The sequence below is a fragment of the Phacochoerus africanus genome, chromosome 5, assembly GCF_016906955.1.
Source record: "Phacochoerus africanus isolate WHEZ1 chromosome 5, ROS_Pafr_v1, whole genome shotgun sequence".
Lineage (NCBI taxonomy): Eukaryota > Metazoa > Chordata > Mammalia > Artiodactyla > Suidae > Phacochoerus > Phacochoerus africanus.
This window is the reverse complement of record NC_062548.1, coordinates 29,348,411-29,355,031: the sequence shown is the minus strand read 5'-3', so window position 1 is coordinate 29,355,031 and position 6,621 is coordinate 29,348,411.

Here is a 6,621-nt window from a genome sequence, read left to right as displayed (position 1 = left end):
ATGGCTTCCCCGCCCCCCACAGACCCCGCCCCAAACAGCAAAGTCTATCAACAGAGATTGGCCTGTGAGACCTAAAACATTGACGCTCAGGTCCTTTAGAGAAAATTGTGGATCCTACCACTAATTAGCTGGGAGCCTCGAGAGGAGTTAGTTCATGCTGCCTCACTTCTCCATCTGTAAAAGGACTTCCTCCTTGGCATTGTGACATCTGAGTGCCTGGAACACAGTAACCGCTCCCGATCTGTGCAGACTCATTCCTTCTTCCCAGGGACCCTCCGAGGTAGATTCTTTTACCATCCCCACTTTTCAGATGAGGACATCAGAATTCCACAGGAGGAAGTGAGTGTTCTCAGGTACATAGGAAGGATTTGATGCTGGGGTGGTGGGAGGGGCAGGAAAGGAGTTGAGATCGGTCTCTGCCCTGGTGCTCTCAGTTGAGTAGACAATGACAAACAGATACAATTCTGTGAAATGAGATCTTTGCGGGGATAGCTCAGGTGCTGTGGGAGTTTGCAGGCAGGCCAGGCATTCTGACCTGGGCCGTCAGGGGGGACGTCCTGGAGGAGGGGATAGTGAAGCCTCCTGCATGGCAGAGGAGGTTCCAGGTACTAGCTCCCAGCATGAAGGGGGCTGAGACAGTCCGGAAGTTGCCAGGCTGTCACCTCGTTGCCTCTAAGTGGAATCAGACTGCATCTGCCCTTCAGAAGCGGGACAGAGGGGCATCCCAGAGCCTGAGCCACAAAACAGAGTTCACTGAAGTACCTGGGGCTTCTCGTTTCTTCACAGTCCTTCCGCAAACCGAAGTATCACAAAGGGTTCCTCGCTAGGGGTCAATGGGTGGCCACTGAAGGTTGTCATCAGTACTTAGGAAGCAGCAGTCTTTGTCCCTTCTCGCCCTGTTCCTGCCCTCTCCTCCATCTCTTCTCTTTCCCCTGCACGCAACAGCCTCCTACAAACCAGTTTGGAGCCGGCTGCCAAGTCTTTTATGTAACCTGCCCTGAGGCTGACTGTTTTGAATGAATCGTCTTCCTCTGCAAGTCTGGCCTGTGTGTCCTCCTGCCCTCTTGTGGCCATTCTGAGAACTGCAAGGCATCCTCTCCTTCCCCCCGCCCCTTTGGTTCTTGGAACAAATCTCCAACAGGTTTACCGCAAACCCGCTAAACGCAAGGTGATGCAAAAAGACGATCTCGGTTTTCTGAGATTCGATCGTTCAACACACCCAATGGGGACATTCTACTAACATGATAGGGGCTGTGCTGGGCACTTCTGTGTGCATCGGTTTAATTTCATCCATCCATCCACCTGTCCATTGAACATACATTGATGCATCCATATATTCAACACCTTTTAAAACGAGGACCCACCATGTACCACAATGAGGCACAAAATTCTTCAAGCTTCTTCAACATCAAGATAGGGCTGGAGACATGGTAGGTTCTTAATAAAAGGGTGAGATACGGGGTTAAGTGAGCTAATGAACTATGGATGAAAACAGACATGAAAGTATTTGGTAGCTGTCCTGTCCCATGTCCATCTTGTTCTAGCATCTCTCAGGCTCCTTTCAGTCCTCCAGTGTTTCCTTGGCCTGGGACCCTGTCAAAATCATTCTCAAGTGCAAGAGTGTGGTGAGAGTGGGGAGATAAGCAAGCTGGGAGCTGATGCTCCAGTCTTGGTTTATAAACCACACACCCCAGGAGTTCCCATTGTGGTGCAGCAGAAGTGAATCCAACTAGTAACCATGAGGTTGCGGGTTTGATCCCTGGCCTTGCTCAGTGGGTTAAGGATCCCAGCGTTGCCGTGAGCTGTGGTGTAGGTCCCAGACGCAGCTCGGATCCCACGTTGCTGTAGCTGTGGCGCAGGCTGGCATCTGGAGCACCAGTTAGACCCCTAGCCTGGGAATCTCCATATGCCACAGGTGTGGCCCTAAAAAAATAATAAAAATAAACCGCGCACCTCAATATGCCACCTCCTAGTGCCTGCAGGGCCCACCAGTTGAGATGTGAGCTGTGGTGAAGGCAGCTACATGGGTACCAAAATCAATTTTTTTTCCTTATGGGCAGAGAGCAGGGCCATATCTCCCAGTTGGGCAGAGCCACATAGCGGATCTATGGGCCATGACAGCCTGGGCCACAGACACCACCGGAGGCCCTCCTCTGCCTCCCAGCACCAATTGCTTCCAGCTCCAGCAGGAAGCTCGTGATCCCAAGAGAGAACAAAGCCACAGGCTGGAAGGAACCTGGGTCCTTGAAAGACTAGGTGGAGTAGAGTCCCCCCTCCCCCACCCCTTCAGCTGCTAACTGGGCTTGGGGGAAGCAAGAGGTAAACTCGCAATTCCATTAATAAACTTAAAGGCTGGCTTTTGTGCCTCCATGATTGGCATTACCTTGACCGATATGTAAAAACCTTTATCTTCGAGTTCCCGTCGTGGCTCAGTGGTTAACGAATCCGACTAGGAACCATGAGGTTGCAGGTTCAATCCCTGGCCTCGCTCTGTGGGTTAAGGATCTGGCGTTGCCGTGAGCTGCGGTGTAGGTCACAGACGCGACTTGAATCCTGCATGCCTGTGGCTGTGGTGTAGGCTGGAAGCTACAGCTCCTATTGGACCCCTAGCCTGGGAACCTCCATATGCTGCAGGTGTGGCCCTAAAAAGACAAAAATAAATAAATAAATAAATAAATAACTGTTACCTTTGCAGCTGATGGGCTCCGATCTGTTCCCCTCGAAAAACAGCTTCAACTCTGGGGCCTCCTTGATGTCAAACTCTTCCTGAAGTTCCTTCTCGATCGTGATGTCCACTTTGCCAAAGCCAATCCCATTCTTGCCTGTGCCCATGATCTCCATGGCTTTGCCCAGCTCGTCGGCCAAGTCCCTGGATTTCTTTGAGGATGGGTTGTCTGAAAAGAGCCGGTAGGAAGACAAAACTCACTAGAGCCTCTGCCTCTGGCTCCCATCTTGCAAGGAGGAGGCTTTGTTTTCCTGCTTAGCTCCCGGGCTTTTCTCATGCCCCACAGTTAGTGGGTAGTTTCCGAAGTGTGACAGTGCAATTAGAGATTCTCATGCTAAGTCAGTCAGAAAGAGAAAGACAAATTCTACATGATATTCCTTCTTTTTTTTTTTTTTTGGTCTCTTTGTCTTTTCTAGGGCCGTTCCCGTGGCATATGGAGGTTCCCAGGCTAGGGGTCTAATCGGAGCTGCAGCCACTAGCCTACACCAGAGCCACAGCAACGCCAGATCTGAGCCACATCTGTGACCTACACCACAGCTCATGGCAACGCCGGATCCTTAACCCACTGAGCGAGGCCAGGGATTGAACCTGCAACCTCATGGTTCCTGGTCAGATTTGTTAACCACTGAGCCATGATGGGAACTCCTACATGATATTCCTTCTATATGAAATTTAAAATATGGTGCAGGAGTTCCTGTTGTGGCTCAGTGGTAAAGAACCCAACCAGTATCCAAGAGGATTCGGGTTCGATCCCTGGCCTTGCTCAGTGGGTTAAGGATCCGGCATTGCCGTGAGCTGTGGTGTAGGTTGAAGACATGGCTCAGATCTGGTGTTGCTGTGGCTGTGGCCTAGGCCAGCAGCTGCAGGTCCGATTTGACACCTAACCCAGGAATTTCCATGTGACACACAAACCTCAGCCCTAAAAACCAAAAAAAAAAAAAAAAAGGCACAAATGAACCTGTCTACACAGCAGAAACAGACTCACAGACATGGAGGATAGAATTTGGTTGCCAAGGGAGAGGGGAAGGGAGTGGGATCGACTGGGAATTTGCATTAGTATAAGCAAACTACTCCATTTATTTATTATTTTTAAATGATTTTTATTTTGTCCATTATAGTTGGGTTACAGTGTTCTGTTAATTTTCTACTGTACAGCAAAGAGACCAAGTCACATACACACACACACACACACACACATAAATAGATACATTCTTTTTCTCACATTATCCTCCATCATGCTCCATCACAAGTGACTAGATACAGTTCCCAGTGCTAAACAGCAGCTTGCAAAGTATTACATTTAGAATAAATACGCAATGAGGTCCCACTGTACAGGGCACTATATCCAATCTCTTGGGTGGATCATGATGGGACATGATATAAGAAAAGGAACGTATGTATATATGCATGACTGGGTCCCCTGGCTGTACAGCAGAAATTTGCGCCGCTGTTTAAATCAACTACACTCTAATTAAAAAAAATTTAAAAAAAAGAAGTGTGACAGGAAGTGAGACCCCTGGTTCAGAAACGGGCCAACGTGGGAGATGCACTGGGGTTTGGAGACACAGAACACATTGGGTTTGGGTTCAGAAACCATACAAGGAACGTGAGGTGACAATGTCTCTAAACTCCAGTTTCTTCAAAGGAAAAGTGGGGAATTACTAGCTACCTTGTGAAGTTGTCAGTGTTGAAATACTTCTTTAACAATCAGTTCTACCATGCTCATCGCTTCCTAGAAATTGACAAGGATAAAGCCATTGAAACTTCCCAGCACTCCAGGGGCTGGGCACTGCATTTATCATCTTACTTTCCTGGAGGAGGAAACTGACACATCTTTAAAATGACGTATTGGCCAAGGCCATCTGGCTGTAGGAGGTATCGCAGGACCAGACCCACTCATTCTGGCTCCAGAGTGGCTGCTTTATAAGCGCCCCTGGGCTGGGTGCTGCCAATACTCTTTGCAATGCCTAGGAGTTCCCAGTGGTGGTGCAGCAGAAACAAATCCAACTAGTATCCAAGAGGATGCAGGTTCGATCCCTGCCTCACTCAGTGGGTTAAGGATCCGGCGTTGCCGTGAGCGGTGGCATAGGTCACAGACGCGGCTCGGATCCCCGTGTTGCTGGGGCTGTGGCATAGGCCGACAGCTGTAGCTCTGATTTGACTCCTAGCCTGGGAATGTCCATATGCCTCAGGAGCGGCCCTACAAAAAAAAAAAAAAAAACCTGCACCATGGTAAGTATACAATGCATTCTTTTTGGAGGGGTGGGGGGCCACGTCTGTGGCAATGTGGAAGTTCCTGGGCCAGGGATCGAACCTGTGCCACAGCCGTGACCCAAGCCACGACAGTGGCAACACCAGATCCTTGACCCACTGAGCCACCAGGGAACTCCTATAATGCCTTCTTGCTACTACTGTAATGATTGTAAAATTTCTCTGAGAGAGAGAGGGTGCCATCTGGTGGAGAGTCCTGGAGCTGACAAGCCAAGCCCTGCAGCAGCACTTGCCCTGTATCTGCAGGTGATGGGCAAGGACTCCCTGGAATAAGGCCGGGTGTGGGGAAAGGGGAGGTGATGATGCTTCCCGCCCACTCAGCTCATCCCCTGCGGTGGCAGCTTTGAAGAAACCTGACACCACAAATTAAGATGCCCTGGCCTCTTCCACTGCAGGGCGGGGTGGAGCCGTGTTGTGAAAAGAGCCTCAGGGGCTGGTCACCTGACCCCAGCAGCACAGCAGCAGGAGAGGGCTTCCTGGCCTAAATGAAAGGGGCTGAAAGGCAATCAAGGCTGCCTCCCTTCCTCCTGACAGCTGCCCCCCCCTCCCCGCTGCTGACCCTGACCCCTCTTTGCCTGGGATCTGCAGCAGGTGGGCGGAGTCAGGGCCCGGGGTCACTGACTCCCTTTCAAGCCGGAACGCTTTTTATCTTTTTCAAACTCTCGTCCATCTGGAGCACTTGGAAAAAGTGCAAATCGCTTCCACGGCCATGGACAAGTTCCAAGTCCCAACAGAGAGAGGCCCTTTGTAAAGCAGAACCCAGAAAGCCAGGCCTGGGACAGCTGGCACATGCTCTGCTGCCAGCCAGCACACCTGCTCTGGCGAGGGAACCCAGAAGTGAATGATTGTTTTCATTCAATTCCCAATCCACGGAAGGGAGGTGGGACGTCTCGCCTCCCTTGTAGATCGACGCCTCTCCACTGCCTGCTTTGTCATCATCGTCACCTCTGATAGGCCCCTTGTGTCACCACCAGCAGGTGCTGGCTTGTTGCCAGCCACCGTGGCCCACGGGCCTGTCCCCTGGCTTCCTTGTGGATTCGGTTATGCCTGGCTCGGGGTTGCTGATGGACACAGCATCCAAATCTGAGTTTTCTCTGGGGCAAGAGAAACACTGGAATTCTTGTCCCAACAGTGAAAATTTTGAGGGTCCACCCACAGCCCAGTGCTCTTCCGCATCCAGAAAGAAAATAAGAGAAAGAGGGCGTGACAGCTGGAATGCTGGGGTTTGACCGCTGGATGGACGGGACCGACCAGCAATCGTATTGGGATGCACTCATTCATCTGACACATCTTTTTTAGAATCTTCCATGGGCCAGCACTGTTCTAGGTGTTGGGGATTTAGCAATGAGGAACAGTGATAAAAATGACTGCTCTCATTGGAGAAGGCAGAAACTAAAGAAGCAGTCTATATTCTGGGTTAGATGCTAAGTACTGTGGAGGGAAAAAAAAAAAAAAAACAGAGGTGGAGGTTGAGAGTGTCAGGGGAATTGTTTAAGTAGGGAGGTGAAAGGAGCCCTCACTGAGAAGGAACATTTTAATAAAGACTGAAGGAGAGGCAAGTAGGAGACCAGCTGGAGCGGCCACTGTGATAATCCAGGTGAGAGACAGTGTGGGGAGGGGCCGGC